At 36.1% G+C, this 24,489-nt stretch overlaps 1 pseudogene; it reads left to right on the top strand.

The window, feature by feature from the left end:
- The first annotated feature begins 15,496 nt into the window (after window positions 1-15,496).
- LOC132224251 (nucleophosmin-like) lies at window positions 15,497-16,797 on the top strand (annotated as a pseudogene).
- Window positions 16,798-24,489: the final 7,692 nt, after the last annotated feature.

Below are 24,489 nucleotides of genomic sequence, written 5' to 3'. Positions count from 1 at the left end.
GGCTCGACACCATGTTAGATCACGTAGGTAATTACAAAAGAGAGATGAAAACTATAAGAAAGAATCAAGTAGAATTGTTAAAAAATATTTTCGCAATAGTCTTAAAAAACATAATTACAAATAAAAGCAGTTTAGATACAGAAAACACAGCAAAGTTCACCCAATGCATTTTTATAAGCACTTTGATAAAGGTAAGTATAATCAAATTTAGAAAACTCTATATTGTAAATGATTATGTGTTAACCGCTTAACTATAGAATAAAAGTTAAAGGACAAGAGCATCAAAAATGTCTCTATTTTACTAGAATTTATTAATGAGCACAATAGAAAAAAAGACAAATTGTGACATCAAAAACAAAAGAGGGTAAAGGGGAGAGTTTTTTACGCAATAGAAGTTAAGGTGCTTAATACAGGTGACCAATCAAGTCAGTATTTTTCAAGCACTTTGGGGCAAGTCAACAAAGGGCTTTCCTGGCGCACAGCGTCTTACAGCTCCACAGCGGCCGCTGAAGTGTATCTCCTACCAACGCACTGGTGTGCGTGCACCTCCTCCTACGTTCCTTGGAGCGTTGTGCCAGGTCCCACAACTCCCACATGGGCATCTCTGTTCATAAATAGATGTCACATTTTTGTTGGTTGAAAGGAGGGGACAAAACTAATGTATTTCTTATGCTGTCATAATACCACATTATGATAGACTTCTGTTTATGCAATATCCCTATCATAGTTATAGGGTTTAATGATATTATCTCATTTTAATATCTGAGAAAATTTTTTCCCAGTTAATTTTTTACTTTAAAATATTCGTCAATAATTTCACTATGTATTCCTTCAGATGTGCTTTATAATAACTGTTTCAGAATTATATAATTGAATTTTACTGTGATGTTCATTAAATGTTTGAATATATTTAAAGGGTACTAATATTTCCATTTTGAAACATATCTCATCAATCATTTGTCCTTTTTTAAATTTCTTTTTTATTGTTGATAGTATTGCAGATGTCCCCAATTTGCCCTCCCCTATGCTCCCCCCCCTCCCGCTCACGAGGCTTTCACCATCTTAGTGTCTGTGTTCATGAGCTATGCATATATACATATATTTTCTTTGGTTAATCTCTTCCCACGCATCCCCTCCCCTCTGACAGCTGTCAGGCTGTTCCATGCCTCCATGCCTCTGGACCTATTTTGTTAGTCAGTTTATTTTGTTCTTTAGATTCCACATATCAGTGAGATCATATGGTATTTGTCTTTCTCTGATTGGCTTTATTTTTAAAAAATCTTTTCTTTAATTTAAATTCTTTATTGTTGAAAATATTACATGTCTCCTTTTTCTCCCATTGATCTCTCCCCGGCCACTCCCACCCCCTAGCACATGCCCTCCCCCCCCCCACTATCTGTGTTCATTGGTTATGCTCATATGCATGTCTACAAGTCCTTTGGTTGATTTCTTACCCCTCACCCCCCCCCACCCTGTGCCTGCCCTCTGAGGTTTGACAGCCTGTGTGATGTTTCTCTGTCTCTGGATCTATTTTTGTTCATCAGTTTACTTGCTCATTATATTCCACAAATGAGTGAGATCATGTGATACCTATCCTTCTCTGACTGGTTTATTTCGCTTAGCATAATGTTCTCCAGGTCCATCCATACTGTTGCAAATGGTATCTTAGTTTTTTTGTTGCCTTGGTAAATGGGATTTTTTGTTTGTTTGTTTCTCTTTATATGAGTTCATTACTTGTGTATAAAAATGCCATCGATTTCTGGGTGTTGATTTTGTATCCTACTATGGTGCCAAATTTATTGATTAAATCTAGTAGGTTTTTGATGCAATCTTTAGGTTTGATGGTAGCCATTCTGACAGGTGTGAGGTGGAACCTCATTGTTGTTTTGATTTGCATCTCTCAGATGATTAGTGACTTTGAGCATGTACAATATCATGTCATCTGTGAAAAATGACAGTTTTACTTCTTCTTTTCCAATTTGGATATGTTTTATTTCTTCTTTCTGATCATTGTGGCTATCACTTTCAATACTATGTTGAACAGGAGTAGTGAAAGTGGGAATCCCTGCCTTGTTCCTTCCTGTTCTTAGGTGAAATGGTTTTAGTTTTTGTCCATTGAGTATGATGTTGGCTATAGGTTTTTCATATAAGGTTTTTATTATGTTGAGGAATGATCCCTGTATTCCCACTTTGCTGAGTTATCAAGAAAGGGTGTTGGATTTTGTCAAAGGCTTTTTTTGCATCAGTTGATATGATCATGTGTTTTTTTGTCTTTCAATTTGTTTATGTGATTATGTGATGTATCACATTTATTGATTTATGGATATTGTACCAGCCCTGAATCCCCAGAGTAAATCCCACTTGGTCATTGTGTATGACTTTTTGGATGTATTGCTGGATGCGATTTGCTAATATTTTGTTGAGGATTTTTAGCATCTATGTTCATCATATATATTGTAGCATCTTTATCTGGTTTTGGGATTTTTGTAATGCTGGCTTCGTAGAAAGAGCTTGGAAGTGTGCTCTTGGACTTTTTGGAATAGTCTGAGAAGGGTAGGTTTTAATTATTTTTTGAATGTTTCGTAAAACTCCCCTGTGAAGCCATCCAGATCAGGGGTTTTGTTTGCTGGAAGTTTTTTGATTACTGCTTCAATTTCCTCAGTAGTCATTGGCCTATTCAGATTTTCTGATTCTTCCTGATTGAATTTTGGAAGATTGTATTTCTCTATGAATATGTCCATTTTGTCTAAGTTGTCCAGTTTTTTGAAATAGAGTTGTTCATAGTATTTTTTTTTTAGAATCCTTTGCATTTATGTTGGGTCAGCTGTTATTTCACCTCTTTCATTTCTGATTTTGTTTATTTGAGTTCTCTCTCTTTACTTCTTGGTGAACCTGTCTAGAGATTCATCAATCTTGTTTATCCTTTCAAAGAACCAGCTCTTGGTTCTAATGATCTTTTTTTTCTTTGTTCCCACTTTTTAAATCAGAAAACATTCAAGCTAAAAGAACAGTCAATAAATAATACAGTTCAAGTGAACAGTTTTTATACCATATTTGTTTATATGTTTATATTTAACTATTTAAAAGAACATACATGCCGCAGCTTCTAAGACTCCTATGTAACTAGAAACTATTATCTCACTTAAAATAATACTCCCCTAATTTAACATCCAGTCCTTACTCAGACTTTCCCATTTGTCTCCAAAATGTCTTGAAGCAGGAATGAGTACTATTAAATCAACTGCAAATACTCTATACTCCTGAATAAAGGAATTTATTACATTTATATACTATGTTCAAGAACATTTTATTAATATGAAAATACAGTGATAATATGAGAAAGTTTTCAGTTACAATGTAAGCATGGGATTCTAAAGTATGCCGAAAGTGTTTTGATATAGTTCTGTTTGGGATTAACAGTCAACTTTCTGGTTAAACATCACATGGGGATTATACATTTGTCATCTAGTGGTATGTAAGTATGACTGGTCTCTCTTTTCTCTTAAGATAAATTTGATCCTTCTGGGTTCATTCATTTGCTTTCTAGCAGCCTCCCCAGGTTAACCTTGCCACGTAGGTTTTACAAATCCTGGAAGTTCTAGTTCAGAAACAGCTCTAATGATCCGAGCACGGATAATACCATCCCTTTCTTCTGAGGTTATAGAATTGGCATCTGTTTTTTCAGCCACTGTCACAACTGATGCAAATGCCTCTGACCAGTCCAGAAGGTTGATTAGCCTGCTGCACTCGAGGTGCAGTTTAATGCTATGCAGATGTCTGGGGTAACATTTGGAATGCAGCCTTCTTCACTTTTCAGTGCTTCATTCTTGAGATAATAATAGGGGTTGTCGAGTGCAGTGTGGAGGGCCATGCGAGGAGCAGCAATGAAGTGCTCATGAAGGGTGTGGGCAGCGAAGTACACCACCTTGTGCAGAAGCTGTGTCTCTGGAGGAAGAAGGTATTCTCTCACCATACTGTCAATGAAGTTCCCAACTTGTTCTCTCAGGAATTCAAACTTGGTCTGTTTCGTGACTGTTCTTCTTAACTTCTTCATTTCCAATAATGACTTCTGAAGCCCCTTTGTGACCCAGAAGCATCTTCTTCCTCTTTGATTTCATCAAGGCTCTGAAACTGGGCCATGAGTCTATTGATCTTTGGTGTTTTGTTTTGTTTTTGTATCTATATCATTTATTTTTGTTGTGAACTTTGTTATTTCCTACCTTCTGCTTACTCTGGGATTTTCTTGTTACTCTCTTTCTAATTCTTTAAGTTGTAGGGTTAGATCATTATAACCAGATTTTCTTGTGTTGTTTTTTTGTTTTTCTTTGTTTGTTTTTTTGAGGTAGTTCTGTAGAGCTATGAACTTCCCTCTCAGGACTGCTTTCACTGTGTCCCATAGATTTTGGATTGTTGTGTTTTCATTGTCATTTGTTTTCAGGATGCTTTTTATTTCTTCTTTGATTTCTTTGGCAACACAATCATTGTTTAATAGTATGCAATTTAGCCTCCAAGTGTTTGATTTTTTTATTGTTTTTATTTTAGTTGATTTCTAATTTTATGCCATTGTGATCTGAGAAAATGCTTAATATTGTTTCTATCTTCTTAAATTTGAAGAGACTTTGCTTGTGTCCCAGTATGTGGTCTACCTTTGAAAATATCCTATGTGCACTTGAGAAGAATGTATATTCTGTAGCTTTGGGGTGAAATGTTCTGAAGATGTCAATTAATTCCATCTGATCTAGTGAGTCATTTAGGATTGATGTTTCTTTGCTGATTTTTTGTTTAAAGGATTTACTCACTGTTGTTAATGGGGTATTAAAGTCCCCTACTATGACTGTATTACTGTCAATCTCTCCCTTGATATGTTCCAAAAGTTTTTTTTTGTGTGTGTGTGTGTGTGTATTTGGATGCTCCTGTATTGGGTGGACACATGTTTACCAGAGTTATATCCTCTTGTTGAATTTTTCCCTTTAGTATTATGAAGTGGCCTTCCTTATCTCTTGTTATAGCCTTCACTTTGAGGTCTAATTTGTCAGATATAAGTATTGCTACCCCAGCTTTTTTTTTTTCATTTCCATTCGCCTGAAAATGTTTTTTTCCCCATCCCTTCACCATCAGTCTGAGTCCTTTGTTCTGAGGTGGATCTCTTGTAGACAGCAGATATATCTGTCATGTTTTCTTATTCATTCATCCACCCTATGTCTTTTGATTGGAGTATTTAATCCATTTACCTTTAAGGTTATTATTGATAGGCATTTGCTTGTTGCCATTTTTATTCTTTATGCCTGTGTTCCTTCTTCCCTATTTCTTCTTTTTACAAAATCCCTTTAGCATTTCTTGCATTGCTGGCTTCGTGGTAATAAACTCCCTTAGCTTTTATTTTTTTTGTCTGCAAAGCTCCTGATTTCACCTTCAATGTTGATTGATAGCCTTTCTGGATAAAGTATTCTTAGATTCAGTCCCTTGCTTTGCATCAGTTTGTATACTTCATTCCATTCCCTTCTGGCTTGATGCGTTTCTGTTGAGAAATCAGTTGACAGTCTAATGGGAGGTCCCTTGTAGGTAACTTCCTCTCTCTCTTGTAGCTCTTAAGATTCTTTCTTTGTTATTAACGTTTGCCATTGTAATTATAACGTGTCTTGGTGTATGTTTTTTGGGTTCAATTTTTTGGGACTCTGTGCTTGTGTAACTTTTTTCCTCCCCAAGTCAGAGAAGTTTTCTGTCACTATTTTATCAATTAGGTTTTCTATTCCTTGTTCCTTTTATTGACCTTCTGGCACCCCTATTGTGCGGGTGTTGCTTTATTTCAAGTTGTCCCAAAGCTCCCTTAAATTCTCCTCCTGCTTTTTAATTTTTTTTCCCAATTGCTGTTCAGATTGAGTGTGTTTTTCTACCCTATCTTCTAACTCGCTGATTCGGCCCTCTGATTCTAGTCTACTAGTCTTCTTGTGTTTATACTGTATCTATAAAATTCTTCATTTCCTCTTGGATTCTTACATATGCTGTTGATTTTCTCATCTAGCCAGTTTAGATACATTATGACCCTTACTCTGAATTCTTTCTCTGACATATTGCTTGCCTCCATTTTATTTAGTTCATTGTCTGGCTATTCCTTCTTTTCTTTCCTTTGAGGGTTGCTTCTTTGTCTCCCCATTTTTGCTGTCTCCCCATTTTTGCTGTCTCTTTCTGGCCCTGGGCACCCTGCTTGGGGTTTGAGAGGTTGAAAACCCTATTAGGCCAATGGTCCAGAAATCATTAACCTAGAGGCTGGGTCTGCCTTGAGTCTCACACCTTTATAATCTCTGCTCTGAGTTGTATCTTCTTTTCCCACAGATCTGGTTCCTCAGTTGTACACTTCAGATGCTTGGGTTGGTGGGAGCATGTGCACAGTTCCTCTGGTGTGCAACTGCCTGTGAGGACCCAGAGCCCGCTGGCATGCAGTTAACTGTGTGGCCCTGTTACCTGTGGCAGGATGGCACCCTAGGTTCCTCTGGCATCACACTTGCAGTGAGGCCCTGTGTGCCCCTGGCTGGGCATGCTGGATTGTTCTGGGTTTCCCCAGCAGTGCTCTCCGTGGCCCAGAGTTAGCCACATGCTGGGTTGTTCTGGGTAACATCAGCAAGACTGTCCCAGGGCCTGGGGTGGAGTGGGTGTGGGTTGCTCTCGATAGCATAGTCAGGGCTCTCCTGTGGCTTGGAGTCGGGTATGGGCTGAGTTACTCCAGGGGTGAGCGTCCTAGGCCCAGGGTGGAGTGGGGGCATGTTTCTCTGGGTTGCACAGTCCGCACTCTCCTGTGGCCCATACTAGGGTGCACAGTGGGTTGCTCCAGGTCGCCCTCGCAAGAAGGTTCTGAGCCTCTGGATGAAGCAGACACCAGATGGCTCTTAGTCAAACTAGCAGCACGGTTCTGGAGCCCAGAGTGCTGGCAAGTCCCCCTGGCTTGCACTCACTGCTGGATCCTGGGACACTGGGTCCTGGCCGACTGGTGAGGAGGCCTGGTGTGGGAGGTCACTCTGGCGAGTGCTCACTGCAGACATCTTGGAGTCTTCCAGGAGGTACTGTACCACTAACTGCCAGGGCACAGTGGTGGTTCCACACAGGTTATGGCTGACAAGCGGCATTCTCTAGGCGTCCTCTGCCCTCCCTTATTGAAAATTGTCTTCTCAGCTGTCTAATTTTTTAATTCTGGGTGGGTGTTCTCCAATTTAGTTGCTTTTCTGGCCTGGCTCCAGGAGGAGGTGCACAACACTTCTGCCTATTTGGCTGCCATTTTCTTCCCCGTTCTCTTTTTTTTAAAATCTCTATTGTTGAAAGTATTACAGATGTCCTCTTTTGTGTTGTTGTCCCCCCCCCCATAGAACCCCTTCTTCCTGCACCCAGCCCTCCCAAGCCTTCACCACACTATAGTCTGTGTCCATGGGCTATGCATATATGAATATAAGTTCCCCAGTTAATCTCCCCCACCCCAAACCCCCAACCTCCACCTTCCCTTTGAAATTCACCAGTCTGTTCATGGTTCTATGTCTCTGCATCTATTTTGTTCATCAGTTTATTTTATTCATTAGATTTTGTTCATTAGAGATCCTTCATTTTTAATAGCCACATAGTATTCCATTTGTCTTTTTATACAAATTTTAATTTTTAATATATTTTGTACACCTTTGTGCTGTTTTTTATAAAACATTTAATGTATCCTGGCCAGTGTTGCTCAGTGGTTGAGCATTGATTTATGAACCAGGAGGTCACGGTTCAATTCCTGGTCAGGGCACATGTCCATGTTGCAGGCTCGATCCCCAGTGTAGGGCATGGAGGAGGCAGCCAATCAATTATTCTCTCTCATCATCGATGTTTCTCTCTCTCTCCCTCTCCCTTCCTGTCTGAAATCAATAATAATATATTTAAAAACAAACATACAAATCATTTAATCTAGTTTTGCTATAATTTTCTTTCTTTAAATGTATTATTTCTCTATTGAGACTTCAATGTTATCTCACTGGTTACTGTGTTTCATTTTTTGGGGCCTATGTACTCTCAGGCATAGTAAAGCAAAAATAGTTAACTTTTTAAAAAATTTATCAATTGTTTGAGTATTAAAATGCTTATTTAGCATATGTGTACAGATATTTATTTTTATCCAATTTGAATTTTTTGTAGTGCATTCAGAACTAGGATGAGTGAGCCATACCCTGGATTTATTGAACATTCATTTTATAACTAATATACACAACATTGTGCTACAAACTGGGAATATGAGCTACCCAAATGTCACAAATTGCTAAAGGAAAATGTATGTTCACATAATTTAATTGTAGGTAATTTTTCATGTGAATTAATTATATCAGTGCTATAAATAAAAAACTTGGGTAAATGAAGAAGAAAATGGTTAGTTTTGAATAGCATGACTTGAGAAAGTTTTATAAAGCAAGAAGAAGTTAAAATAAGAATTTAGATAACATTTTGGATAATGTCAGTTCTCTCATTTAAAATTGGGAATATTGAGTATATTACTGTTCTATAAGCTGTGAGAGTCAGCTTATCGAACAGTAAAATTGCTTGTGTAACAGTGAAATAGAATGCAGATACTTTGGATTCAAAGGCAATTTCCATAACTATACTATGTTGTGTCATATAAAAGAAAACATAGATAATAAAACCATTTTTCTTCTCACTGGTACACAAATTTTACAGTAGCTGTATTCATAGTAGCCTAAAACCAGAAACAGTGCAAATTTTCATCAACAGGTTAATGGATAAACAAAGTGTGGCATAATCATATAATAAGAAACTTCTTGGCAATCCAAACTGTTGATACGTACAATAACCTAGATGAATCTCAAAAACATTATTTTGAATAAAAAGAGTAAGACAGAAAAGTCAACATACAGTAGAATTCCATTTAATATGAACTTCTAAAAGAGGCAAAACGAATCTAAAGTGATAAAAGTTATATCAGTGTTTACTTGAGGGAGGTTGATTGCAAGGGGCATAAAAATTGAGGGGGATGACAGAATGTTTTACATCTTGTTTGTAGTGGTGTTACAGAAGCATATTCTTTTGTCAAAACTAAAAGAATTATACACTTAAAGGGGCACATTTTATTGTATGTATAACATACTTCAATAAAGTTTCTTTTTAAGACACGGGTTATAGGTTTGCCAACTAAGTCCTCAGATTGAAGTTACATAAAGCTTAATTAACATTAAGCACGCATGTAAATATTTCCATTATATGAAAGCAATTGATTATGCTACAAAGGGTTCAGTCAGGAGAATGTCCTATAAAATCTTTCAGTTTAGCATGAATGAGTTTAGTATTTGAGCTTTCTGAGATAAATACATCAAGAGTACCTCCATAAGGAAATACAATTCCCATCACTGCTGACGTTTAATATAGTACTTAAGAATAAAATCTGGCACCCAAGATAAAATCTGAATGACCCCTTAAAATGACACAGCTCTACAACCTGGATTTGGGAGATGGCCAGGCTAACTCTTGGCCTGTACAATCTGAGCGGGCACCATTCACAGGCCCTAGGAGAATGGTGCAAGATACATGAATGAAAGAAAGCCTGTGATGTTGCACAAGGCTGTAGTAGCCTTTCCACCTTTTTGTTAAATATTCTTGAAAATATTCAGACCAAATACACCAATATTTAATTAGAAGAATGCAGTTAATTTATCCATGACATCTGTTCTTTTTTGCCTAGCAATACCTTCCCTCCCCTAGTTTTGGTACTGATTTTATTTGAGAAATCATTTGCCCTTGTATACCCAATATTATTTTGTGAATATCAATTAAGAGACTCATGACCAGACAACTTCCCTGACCAGGGGTTGACCCAGCTGCGTCATAAGCCCATCAGACTCTTTCCTGGGACTCTGAATGGTGACTATAGCATCCAAGAATGGCCTATTTTGAAGTACATACTAACCATCCTGACACTGGGTCCCAGGAGCATACCCTTGTTTTGTTCCTGCCCAGATATGTGATGATCTCTTGCTTTCTGGCTCAGGTATTTTAGCTTTTCTGTGACTAGCCCTATCCTTTTTTGCTAAATCGGTCAGAGTTGTTTTTTGTTGCTTGTGCTGTAATCCAGCAGATATTGAAAGGACAAAGCAGGACTGATTATCCTCCATCTTGTAAAGCTGGGTCCTCAACCTGACCTCCCTACTGGGAGTAACCGCAGGAATGCCAGAAATGTCCTGACTCCTCCAACCACCACCTGAGTGGACCAATGAAGTTCCAAGAACACAGCTAAGGTCCAAATTAGGCCATACCACAGAATGCTCCTTATACGTCGCTCTTGACCAATCAGGAAGTAGTGGGGTATGGCTCAAGCCTAGGAATGTGTTGGTCACTTCCTGACCATTGTGCCGTAAGACCCTGCTGAAAAACCCTGGAATAAAACCCTGACCTGAAACTGACCAATCTCTGTCACCCACGTCACTCACCTAAGCCCACCCAAATGACTGGCCCTATAATCTTTGTTCTCTTGGGGCTGGCTCTCTCTCTCATCCTGCCATTGCGTCGGTAAGGAGGCTAGCGGGGCCAAGTTTGGGCTTGAATAAAGACTCTTTGCTTTTGCATCGGACTTGGCTCACTAGTGGTCTGTCTTTGGGGATTTTGAAATCTGGGCATAACAATATAACAAAACAAAAAAATACAAAGAAAGTAGCCAAACAGAAGCTTGCTTTAATCTTGGTCTGGCTGTGGGAGACCTGGCTTCCAGTCCTAGCTCCACTACTTGACAGCTGTTTGACTTGGTCCATGGGCAGGTCATGGCTAAGCATTATTTTATTAATCATTAAAATGTTTCATAAATATTTCTTAAATGCCTTGTGTGTGTGTGTCAAGCAAAGACAATCAGAATACGGTTTGACATCATTTTAAAAGATATTTATGTCCCCATAGGATTTTTAAAGGAATCACATGAAATGAAGTTCATGAGAGCATGTTATCAGATATAAAATATTATAGCAGATGGCTTCAAATGTAAACTATACCAATAGTTAAAGAAGAGTTAATACCTATTCTTTTCAAATTTTTTAATAAAACTGAGGAGGAAGGAATGCTTCCAATCCCATTTTACTAGGCCAACATTACCCTGATGCGAAAACCAGACAAAGACACTGCCCACTCAAAATTACAAGCCAATAGCCCCAATAAATATGAATCCAAAATTTCTCAAAAAAATATTGGCAAATAAAATTTAAAAATGCATTAAAAGAATTGTATGCCATTATCAAGTGAGATTTATTCCAGGGATACAAGGAAGTTCAACATCTGCAAATCATTCATTATGATGATACACCACACTAACAAAACAAATGATACAAATCATATGATCATCTCAATAGACTAAAAATTCAACATCCATTTATAATAAATAAATCTCAAAAAAGTAAGTAAAGAAAAAATATACCTCAATATAATAAAGACCATATATGACAAACCACAGCTAATATCATACTTAACAGTGAAAAACTATACGTTTTACTTCTAAGATCAGGAATAAGGTAAGGAGGTCCACTCTTGCTACTTTTAATTCAATCTTTATTGTTGGCCGAAACCGGTTTGGCTCAGTAGATAGAGCATCGGCCTGTGGACTGAAAGGTCCCAGGTTCGATTCCGGTCAAGGGCATGTACCTGGGTTGCGGGCATATCCCCAGTAGGAGATGTGCAGGAGGCAGCTGATCGATGTTTCTCTCTCATCGATGTTTCTGACTCTCTATATCTCTCCCTTCCTCTCTGTAAAAAATCAATAAAATATATTTTTAAAAAAATAAATCTTTATTGTTCAGATTATTACATTTGTTCCTCTTCCCCCCCCATGACTCCCCTCCTCCCAGTTCCCACCCCACCCTCCGCCCTCACTCCCCACCCATTGTGCACGATTTTTGTCCAGTCTCTTCCCGCATCTCCCACATCCCTTTCCCCCCGAAGAATAGTCAGTCCATTCCCTTTCTATGTCCCTGATTCTATTATAATCACCAGTTCATTCTGTTCATCAGATTATTTATTCACTTGATTCTTAGATTCACTTGTTGATAGATGCGTATTTGTTGTTCATAATTTGTATCTTTACCTTTTTCTTCCTCTTCCTCTTCTTAAAGGATACCTTTCAGCATTTCATATAATACTGGTTTGGTGCTGATGAACTCCTTTAGCTTTTCCTTATCTGTGAAGCTCTTTATCTGACCTTCAATTCTGAATGATAGCTTTGCTGGATAAAGTAATCTTGGTTGTAGGTTCTTGCTATTCATCACTTTGAATATTTCTTGCCACTCCCTTCTGGCCTGCAAAGTTTCTGGTGAGAAATCAGCTGACACTCTTATGGGAACTCCCTTGCAGGTAACTAACTGTTTTTCTCTTGCTGCTTTTAAGATTCTCTCTTTGTCTTTTGCTCTTGGCATTTTAATTATGATGTGTCTTGGTGTGATCCTCTTTGGATTCCTTTTGTTTGGGGTTCTCTGCGCTTCCTGGACTTGGAAGTCTATTTCTTTCACCAGGTGGGGGAAGTTTTCTGTCATTATTTCTTCAAATAGGTTTTCAATATCTTGCTCTCTCTCATCTTCTGGCACCCCTATAATTCTGATGTTGGTACGCTTGAAGCTGTCCCAGAGTCTCCTTACACTATCTTCGTATTTTCGGATTCTTTTTTCATTTTGCTTTTCCGGTTGGGTGTTTTTTGCTCCTTCGCATTTCAAATCTTTGATTTGATTCTTGCACTCCTCTGGTCTGCTGTTGGGAATCTGTATAATAGTCTTTATTTCAGTCAGTGTATGCTTAATTTCTAGTTGGTTCTTTATCACAACATCGAGGGTCTCATTAGATTTCTTGAGGATCTCACTATATTTATAGGCGGTCTCACCAGTCTTTTCGAAGGCCTTACTAAGTTTATCGGCGGCTTCTAGACAGTTCTTGAGAGACCTTAAAAGTGTGGTTTTGAACTCTATATCCTGCATTTCTGTCATTTTTGTCCTGTTTCTTTGTCTCCACATTTTTTATGCTTTCTTGGTGCACCCCCTTGTGGTCTTTGTGCGCAGTCTTCTTGTAGTTAAGCCTTGATTGTTGTCGGTAATACTGGGGGGGGGGATTTGACCTCCAGGCCCACTGGCTGTGAGAATCAGCTGTGTCTGCAGTGGGAGAACTTCTGTCCTCTAGGGAGGTGCTAATCTAGCCGTTGCCTAAGGCTATCCCGCAAAGGCCTCTGTGCAGGGCTTGGGCGAGGTGGGTCCCAGGGGATCAACAGGGAGGGTGGAGAAGCAGTTATGGCTGCTCTTAGTCCTGTCCCCAGAGGCTCTGCCTCTCAGAGTGCCAGCAACCGCTGCAAACCTCAGAGAGAAAGCTGCCCTCGTGTTCCGACTGATGCCAGACAGTCCCGCTTCTCCCGTTTGAGTCTGGGTCCTCACAGACTCACCAGGAACTGGACCTCAGAGCCTGAGACTTGCTCCGGATTGAAACAGACAACCGCACCCTCTGCCGCCAGCCCGCTCCACACGCACCTCCGCACCTTTGTATTTTCCACACTGCACCTCCTCTGAGTCTTGGTATGCTTTTTTCTTTCCTTCTAGTTGTAGAATTTCCCCTCAGCCAGCCTTCCTGTGGTTCTGGGTGATGTTCGTTCCGTCTTTTAGTTGTATTTTTGAAGTGGTTGTACGAGGCAGCAATCTCTGGTGTTTACCTATGCCGCCATCTTGGTTTCTCTCCACTCTTGCTACTTTTAAAAAACAGTATTGGAAGTTCTAGACACAGCAATTAAGCAATAAAAAATCAAAAGGCATCTAAATTGGAAAGGAAGAAATAAAACAGACATTATTTGCAGAGTACATGATACTATATATATAGAAAACCTTAAAAACTTAACAAAAACTTTATTAGAACTAATGAATGAATTCAGTAAAGTTGCAGGATACACAATTAATACACAGATATTGGTTGCTTTTCTATAATAATAATAATGAGCTATCAGAAAGAGAAACTAAGAAAACAATCTTATTTACTAACTTCATCAAAATGAATAAAATATCTAGGAATAAGTTTAACCAAGGAGAGAAAAGACTTATAATCTGAAGACTATAACACACTGAAAAAATTAATAAAAAGGTGTACAATGCTCTATGATTGAAATAATTCATATTGTTAAAATACTACCCAAAGCAATCTACAGATTCAATGCAATGACCATCAAAATAACAATGGTATATTTAACAGAACTAGAACAAAGTATTCTAAAATGTGTATGGAACCACAAAAGACTCTAAAGCAGCAGTTCTCAACCTGTGGGTCGCGACCCCTTTGGTGGTTGAGCGACCCTTTCACAAGGGTCGCCTAAAACCATCCTGTATATCAGATATTTACATTATGATTCATAACAGTAGCAATATTACAGTTATGAAGTAGCAACGAAAATAATTTTATGGTTGGGTCACAACATGAGGAACTATATTTAAAGGGCCAGAACGTTGAGAACTACTGCAAGAGACAAAGCAATCTTAAGAAAGAAGTACAAAGCTGGAAATATCACACTCCCTGATTTTAAGCTATACTTCAAACTATAGTAATCAAAACAATAAGGTACTGACACTAAAACAGACACATAGATCTATGAAATAAAATAGAGAGCCCAGAAATAAATCCATGAATATATTATCAATTAATAAGGCAAAAGAGGCAAGAATATACAAAGGGGAAAACAGTCTTTTCAATGAAATGGTGCTGGGAAAACTGGACAGCTACAGGCAAAAGAATGAAATCGGATCACTAACTTGCACAATGACAAAAAAAAAATCAAAATGGATTAAAGACTTAAAAGTTAAACTTGAAACTACAAATTCATAGAAGAAAACATAGGCAGGACATTTTTTCACATTAGACTTAGAAATATTTTTTTTGGATCAGTCTCCTCAGGCAAGGGCAACAAAAGCAATAATAAACAAATAGAACTGCATTAAACTAAGAAGCTTGTGCACAGTGAAGGAAGCCAGCAACAAAACAAAAAGACAACCTACTTAATGGGAGAAGATATTTTCAAATAATATATTTGATACGGGGTTAATATCCAAAATATATAAAGAACTTACAAAACTTATTATAACAATAATCCAATTAAAAATAAGCAAAGGACTTTAATAGACATATTTCCAAAAGAAAACACACAGATGGCCAACAGGTGAACAAAAAGATGTTTAACATTACTAATTATTAGGGAAATGAAAATGAAAACCAATATGAAATATCACCTACCAATAGTCAGAATGCCTATTATCAAACAGCAAAATAACAAATGTTAGCAAGGATGTGATGAAAATAGAACCCTCATTCATTGTACTTGGGAAAGTAAAATGGTGCAGCCACTATCATAAAGAGTATGGTGGGTCCTCAAAATATTAAAAATAGTCCTTTGTATGATTCCAGCCTTTGTGTCTCTTCTGTGGAACAGAAGTAGTTTATCTTTGTCTGCCTTCTCTCCCACCTACGTGTCTGCCACCACCCCATGGAACATTTGATGGACATGGACATGAGCTCCCTGAGGCCCCAGAACTATCTTTTTGGTTGTGAACTAAAGGCCAACAAAGATTATCAGTTTAAGGTGGATAATGATGAAAATGAGCACTAATTATCTTTAAGAACATTCACTTTAGTTCTAGCTGGTTTGGCTCAGTGGATTGAGAGTTAGCCTGCGGACTGAAGGGTCCTAGGTCTAAATCCAGTCAAGGGCACATGCCCGGGTTGCAGGTTCAATCCCCAGTGTGGGGTGTGCAGGAGGCAGCCGATCAATGATTCTCTCTCATCAGTGATTTTTTTTTTAAAAATATATTTTATTGATTTTTTACAGAGAGGAAGGAAGAGAGATAGAAAGTTAGAAACATCGATGAGAGAGAAACATCAATCAGCTGCCTCCTGCACATCTCCTACTGGGGATGTGCCCGCAACCCAGGTACATGCCCTCGACCGGAATCGAACCCGGGACCTTTCAGTCCGCAGGCCGACGCTCTATCCACTGAGCCAAACCGGTTTTGGCAATAGTGATGTTTATATCTCTCTCTCCTTCTCCTTTCCTCTCTGAAATCAATAAAAATATTTTTTTGAAAAAGAACAGCCAGTTTAGGGATTGGTGCAAAGGATGAATTGCACATTGTTGAAGTAGAAACAATGAATTATGAAGGCAGTCCAATTAAAGTAACATCGTCAACTTTGAAAATGTTTGTACAGCCAATGGTTTCCCTTGGTGACTTTGAAATAACACCACCTGTGGTCTTATGGTTGAAATGTGGGTCAGTGTGGTTAGTGGACAGCGCTTAGTAGCTGGGGGAAGAAGATGCAGAGTCAGAAGATGAAGAGGAGGATGAAGTGAAACTCCTAAGTGTATTTGGAAAGTGTTTTAACCCTGGAAGTGGTAGTAAGTTTACACAGAAACAAAAGTAAAACTTGCTGCTGCTGAAGATGATGAGGACAACAATGATGATGATTTTGAGGATGAGGAAGCTGAAGAAAAAGCTCCAGTAAAGAAATCTGAGATACACCAGCCAAATATGCAAAATCAAACCAGAATGAAAAAGACTCAAAACCATTAACACCAAGATCAAAAGGTCAAGAATCCTTAAACAAACAAAACAAAACAAAACAAAAGTAGTTCTGCAGAAGATATTAAAGAAAAAAATGCAAGCAAGTATAGAAAAACATGGTTCTCTTCCCAAAGAAGAAGCCAAGCTCATCAATTATGTGAATAATTGTTTCTGGATAACTGAGCAGGAGGCTATTCAAGATCTCTGGCAGTGGAGGAAGTCTCTTTAAAAGTTTGAACAGTTTATTAACCACTTAACTACCACGCGTCCAAAACAGAAACCATCCCCACACGCCACGATATTTTGAATTTAATTTAAAGAAATCAATTTTCAATGAATATTATAACAATAAATATATAACTCACCATTGGGGTGTTCTTGGATATGTTCAGCTGACAATTCTCACAAAAAATGATTTTATTTTTTCTTTTTTTCTTTTTGATTAAGGTATTACATATGTGTCCTTATCCCCCCCCATTACCCCCACCCCCCCACTCATGCCCTCAACCCCCTGGTATCTGTGTCCAGGGCTGCCACTTAGGGAAAACTTTTTTTTTTTTTATAGACGTGCGTGGCATAGGGGAAGGTTCGCTGCTTGTGTCTACAGACACTTATGGGTTAAAATTTTGCATTTTATTTCATTTCTGTAACAGTTGATATCTGACTGTCCCTCTTATAATGCAGAGTGAGAACTTCCCTACCGTGTCTGATAAACACTCAGTTTCCAGGGCCAAGAATGTGTTGTCCAAAATGCGTGTTTAGTTTTTAAAGATGGAACTCCACCCTTTGCTTGGCTTTAAGTATGTATGGAATGTTATAAGACATAGTAGTAGTGGTGGTCAGACAAATGGCAATGGTGGGGAGACAAAAATATACATGTGAAAATAAACTCAGCATTTTAATAAAGTTGCACTGTTTATTTTTTTATCAAAAAGTTAAAAATAGACCTACCATACAATCCAGCAATTTCACTTCTAAACACTAATTTAAAAACATGTATGTATCCCTATGTTTATTGCAAAATTATTTATAATAGCCAAGATATAAAAGCAACCTAAGTATTTATCAATAGATGAATATATAAAGAAAATGTGTATATATGTGTGTGTGTATATATATAGAGAGAGATAGATGTAGATATAGATATAGATATAGATATAGATATAGATATAGATATAGATATAGATATAGATGATAAGATATTACTCAGCTATAAGAAGAATGAAATCTTGCCATTTGTGACAACATGGATTGACCTAGATGGTATTATGCTAAGTGAAATAAGTCAGAGAAAAACAGATACTGTATAATTTCACTTATATGTGGAATTTAAAAAACAAAATAAATGAAAGCAAAACAAAACAGACTCATAGATACAGGAAACAAACTGGTAGAAACCTGTTTTATAATAAAGAATTTGGTCTTTGGACTGATTCCTAGAAGGGAGCACTAAACTTAGAATTTTCTGAGTGACAGGAAGTCTTTGTTATTTATATTGAATCCTACAGTGCCCTAGCAAATTATCAAATCAACAAACAAAATAAAAACAGACTCATAGATACAGAGAACAGACTGACAGCTGTCAGAGGGGAGGGGTTTGGGGGCTGGGTGAAAAAGTAAAGAGATTAAGCAGTACAAATGAGTAGTTACAAAATAGCCACAGAGATGTACATTACAGCATAGGACTATAGTCAATAATATCGAGATAAATATTTTGGGGCCAGATGGGTTTTTGAAACAGCAGGAGGGCAACTCTGTAAAGTACGTGACTTTTTAAAATCTAGCTACTTTGCTGTACATATGAAACTAACACTGTAATTGAAACACACACAAAAAATAGTACAAATAAATAAATTATCCACCCTCTTATAAAACAAAACAAAACCTACAGGGCAGTGGGAATCCTCACATTTGTAGCCAGCTTGGCAGAAGTTCAGGAAACCTGGAAACCCTGGAGCTTGTGGCTGGTGTCTGAAGGGAGAGGAGTCTGTGGGGGGATGTGTCTTCAACCTGTGAAATTTGACCTAATTCTAGATAGTGTCAGAATTACATTTGAAAACCTGTAATCAATGGCCTCACATAAATAGTGCTCTAGAGGAAGATGTCAACCGAACAGTAACTAAAGCACTAGCCAATAAGGACAGACAGAGAAAATTAGAGAGTGTAGAGTTGAAATAGTTACCCCTGTATTTGAATATAAATAAGCATAAGAACTAATCCCTTGGCGAGCTTATCCACAGTTTAATGATTCTTTCCTTATAACACACCTGTTGTTTAACAGAATCTTGCCTATATATTAATTTATTGAGTGACCAATGGTAATGAAACCAGTTTCTGAGACCTGAAAATAAAAATAGTTATCTCTCAAGAAAGTAAAATAAATGTCATAAGCAATGATCGACTCCAAAATAAAGGAATTAAATGACAATAAAATGACTAATAAATTTTGTGCAAGGGAAAATCTCCATTGTATTTTTCAGTTTTATTTAGACAACAAGATTTGGAGATCTATGGTAAATTTGCCTTCATCTAGAGCAGTGGTTCTCAACCTTCCTAATGCTGCGACCCTTTAATACAGTTCCTCATGTTGTGGTGACCCCCAACCATAAAATTATTTTCATTGCTACTTCATAACTGTAATGTTGCTACTGTTATGAATCATAATGTAAATATCTGATATGCAGGATGTATTTTCATTGTTACAAATTGAACATAATTAAAGCATAGTGATTAATCACAAAAACAATATGTAATTATATATGTGTTTTCCGATGGTCTTAGGCGACCCCTGTGAAAGAATCATTCAACCCCCAAAGGGGTCGCGACTCACAGGTTGAGAACCTCTGATCTAGAGCTTACTATTTAATTAATTCATCTGTTGAACCAGTGACATATTTTGAAAGCCTCAAGGTTTCAAAACTAAGAACCAGATATTCTGAATATAGAATATAAAAGCACAGAGTAGTATACTGTAAGTACTAGAGAAAAAGGGATTTTATCTCAGGACAATGAATAATTACTATTATTAGTATGCTAATAATATACAAACATAGTGAGCCATATACATAGTGATTTATCAGCCTTTTCTAAAATGCGTCATCTGTAACAATAATTTTTTATTTTTTATTTCTATGTACAATAGCTTTTCTCTGAAGCCCTACAAGAAAAGAATATAAAATAGTATAATAAACAGATCTATCATGCATACTCAATCTCTTCCAAAGCATCCCTTCAAAAGATATTTTGTTATTCTGAGGAGTTGTTCCAGTACTGGAAAACTATTTATATGTATGTATGTGTAATCAACAATTTTGGACATTACATGTGTAATGGGTGATTCTTTTTTAAAAAATCAGTTTTGGCCTCATTTGACTTAAAGTAATTTCTTTTGATTTAAGTTGAGGGATGCATAAAACAAATATTTTAACACACAACATGACACTAATACAGAATTCAAAGTAAGTATATTTTATATTTTCACCTAATACTCACAGATATATTGCTTTATTTGGATTGCACTTTACTATATGATAATGGAGAGTAAAATGACAAGTCTATGTAATGTCTGACAGTTTTCAGTGGGTTCAAAATTGTAATACAATTGATCCCTCCGTTGGACCATTTATGAATAATATTATCTTCTGTGGATTAGAGATTTGGGCAGCATATTAAACATTCAAAAGTAAGTAAGTTGAAAAGCTTTAATTTAAAACAATGCAATTAAACAGTATTACCTTAGGAAAGTAAAACTGCGAAGGCAGATACTTTTGAGATTATTCATATGAAAGAGTACTTGTAATTTTAACATCTAACCAATAGGTGACACCAGAGGGTAAGAATTGCAAACTTTGTTTTAAAGCATGGAAGCTGGGCAGTTGTTTTATTTCATACTAGTTATTAAATGATACATAATACCTGCTGATAGTTGAGCATAAGAGTGGAAATAAAGAAACTCTGTAAGAAGTATTATATACGTATTTTATCTTGAAACTAGGATTATTTTTGCAGCACAAACTGAACTAATAGAAAGAAGCAGAACAAGGATTCAGAATAAGCTGAAAAATCTGGTTATAAAAAAAGTTCTTTCCCTTCAAGGTTTCTTTATTTTTAACTTATATTTATCTATTGTCACACAAATTACAGCATAAAAACAAAACTGAATAGTGGGTAACATTCGCAAGACAGGTAGTCTAATTATCAAACACACAAAGTAGAATTCTAGTTGTATTTATATTATGAAGAATAAGTATTTGTTAGCTTAAGATAATTCTAGGTGTTATAAATGGAAAGTAGTAACTAGTCTAAGCCTTGACTGTGATGTGTGAAACATTAACAACCAAAATAATCTCTTGCACATTGTTGTTTATTGATGGATCTGAATTCTTTGTATGTAGAAAAAGCACATGTTTAAGTTTGATAAATATATACATATATATTTATAAATATCATATTTACAAATATGTAAGCATCTGTAAATTCATGTAAATACAAATGCAAAAGACAGAAAGAAGTAGTGAAAAGAAAACATTTATTGACAAAAAATTTGTGCCAGAAACTATTAGGTACTTCTGTATATTTTATTTAATTTTCCAAGCAACCCCATTTGGAAGATGATATTATTATTCTCCTTTTCCAGATGAGTAAAATGAAGCTCAAAAATTTAACTATTGTGCTTAAATTATATACTGAGTCGGTGGTATAACTGGGACTCAAACCGACCTAGATATGTTGGGGACAAAAGTTTATGTTCTTTTCTTTACCAACATGAATCCCCAAACTCATAACTATGCACCTAAATGTGTAGGTCTTGTTGGTTGACTGAATGTGTGAGGACCCATGATTAGTTCATTAAAATTATGTTCATATGCAACTTAACTTATCTTCTTAACTAGAGAACTAAAATTAGAATGACTTGAGAGTGAAATATTAATCCAGTGCTGGGTAAAGTAGCCAGCCTGAAGTTGCTGAGAGTCAGATTATCTGTGTTTTAGTTCTAGTTCTGGCACTAACTAGTTGGATGTCCTTGTTAATGTAATTTTGCCTCACTAAATGTATTCTTACATTTAACATAAAGAGCTTTGAAATAGATTATAGCATTTTTTAATGTTAACACTAGAAAATCATTTTTTAATTAAAAGTACATGAAATTCAAATATACAAAATAAATGAAAGAAGACTTGTTGGTTTCCATGGTTGACATTACAAAGCTTGTTTTGAACAGAGTTTTTTGTTTGTTTGCTTTTTTTATTGAATTTATTGAGGTGACACTGCTAAAATGCCATATGATTTCAGTACTATGTGGAATCTAAAAAACAATAGTACAGCATAGGGAATATAGTCAATAATTTTGTATTAACTATGTATGGTGTTAGATGGGTAGTAGACTTATCAGAGTGATCACTTAACAAGTTTATAAATATCTAATCACTGTTTTGTGCACCTTAAACTAATATAACATTCCATTTCAACTGTAATTGATAAATAAAAATTATTTTTTAAATTTTAATGTTCATAAGTGTCTTCTAATATAATTAGTACTCTTAATGTTTTTTATTTTTATTTAGAGATATCCTAGCTTAGGTATTCCTAGCAACTCACATCAATGTATATTGATGCTTTCATTGTTGTTTCTTAGCTTTTAATTATTTGACTAACCAGTCCTTATATGTCTACTGTAATCAAGATGATGTGGGGCCCTGGCCGGGTTGCTCACTTGGTTAGAGCATCATTCCAATATGCCAAGGTTGTGGGCTTAATCCCTGGTCAGGGCAATACAGGAATCAACTAATTAATGCATAAATAAGTAGAACAACAAATCAATGTTCTCTCTCGCTCTCTCTCAAAATAAATAAACACATACATTTTTTAAAAAGGAAATGTCACTACGAACTTTAAAAAAAAATAGATGCTATAGTATAAGCCTAAGACCAGGCATGATATGGGATATCCATTGGGAAATAATAAAGTCCAGAAATATACTTGTAAATTTAGAGTAAATTTATATTCATAGTCAGCGAAGTGCTAAAAGTATTCAATGTGGAAAGGGGCAGCCTTTAATATTTTTTATGAAATCAATAATCACTTGGGGAAAAAATGAACCTAAAACTTTTCCTCACTTTGTACACAAAAATATTTCAAGAAAGATCTTATTACTAAACCTAAAACTTAAAACAATTACTTTTCTCCTGGCTGATGTGGCTCAGAGGTTGAGCATCAACCTATGAACCAGGAGGTCACAGTTTGATTCCTGGTCAGGGCACATACCTGGGTTTTGGGCTCAATCCCCAGTAGGGGGCCTGCAGGAGACCGCCTATCAATGATTCTGTCATCATTGATCTTTCTCTCTCTCTCTCCCTCTTCTTTCCTCTCGGAAATTTATATATATATATATATATATATATATATATATATATATATATATATATATAATCACTTTTCTAGAGGTATACATAGGAGCACAATTTTGCCACCTTGGGATTATCCAAAGCTTCTTATATAGTACACAAGAAACCATAACTATAAAGGATATATGATAAATTGGAATTATTAATAATAACTAGTAAAAAAAAATGAAAAGGCAACTCAAAAGCAAATTTGTTTATAGAATGTGTGTGTCTTGCCTGTGCATAGAAAGAAATTCTTACAACTCAATAATAAAAAGACAAATCAATAAAGATGTTCAAAATAATTGAAAAAGCACAAACAATATATGAATACCTAATAAGTACAGGAATAGGTACTCAACATCTTTAGTTTTCAGGAAAATGAAATTAATTCTACAATAAAAGGCAAATTACTCAAATATCAGAATTATTAAACAATAAAAACAAAACATAATGACATACAAGATACTGGTGGGGATGTGGAGCAACTAAACTCTCACATATCACTGATGAGAATGTAAAATGGTTCAGCCACTTTGGGAACACTAATTTATAATATCTTACAATTTAAAACATATACCTAGCATATGATGTGGAAATTCTCCTTTTAGGAACTTACACAAAACAAATGAAAACACATGCTTAACAAAAGACTTACAAAGCATTTTAATCAAACTTTATTAACAGGAAAAACATTTGAAACAACCCAATTGTTCATCTAAAGAAGATGGAATTACAACTTTTGATATTTTTATACAATAAAATATTACTCAACTGAAACAACAAAAGAACAAATTACTAATACATGAAATAGCGTGGATATATCTCACCAACATGCTGAACAAAAGAAGGTGGGCACAAAATAGCAGATATTTTATTATTACTTTTAAATAAATTTATAGAATAGGAAAATAATTTTGGGTAACAGTGATCAGAACTGTGTTTTCCTATGAGTTAGTAAGAAGTGACTAGAAAGAACATGAAGAAAGTTTCTGGAGTTATTGAAATGTTATGTATTTTCAAAGTTTCTGTTGGTTACATGGGTACATTTGGAAAAGCTCACCAACTTACATGGTAAAATCTATTCATTTGCCAGAATATAAGTTTTACCTCAATAAGAATAAAATAAATGTTTTAAATAAAAAAGAGAGATAAGTAATATCCTGACCATGATATATAAACACAAATTGATACTTACAAGAATTCTGGGATAAAATAACCTTATTTTTTTAGTTACTAATACAATAAATATCTACACAGAATATCTACAAAGAAACAGTACTGGTCTGACTGTCACATAAAACATTAGACTGATCATTAGACTGTCCCAGTGTAGAGATAAAATGATTGCTAACCTATATTTGGTATCTAGACAAATTACCTTTCAATAGTGAGGTGAACTAAGGACATTTTCATATTTTAGTGAAAACTTTTGGAATATATTTCAGTAAGAAGAAAAATAAACTCATAGGGAAGAATGCTTGCAAAAAGCAATTATAACCAAAGAATATTGTAAAATAATTGAGTAAACTTTATTA

The sequence above is a fragment of the Myotis daubentonii genome, chromosome X, assembly GCF_963259705.1.
Source record: "Myotis daubentonii chromosome X, mMyoDau2.1, whole genome shotgun sequence".
Classification (NCBI taxonomy): Eukaryota; Metazoa; Chordata; class Mammalia; order Chiroptera; family Vespertilionidae; genus Myotis; species Myotis daubentonii.
The sequence above is the reverse complement of the archived record's forward strand: the minus strand, read 5'-3'. Positions and strand labels throughout refer to the sequence as shown.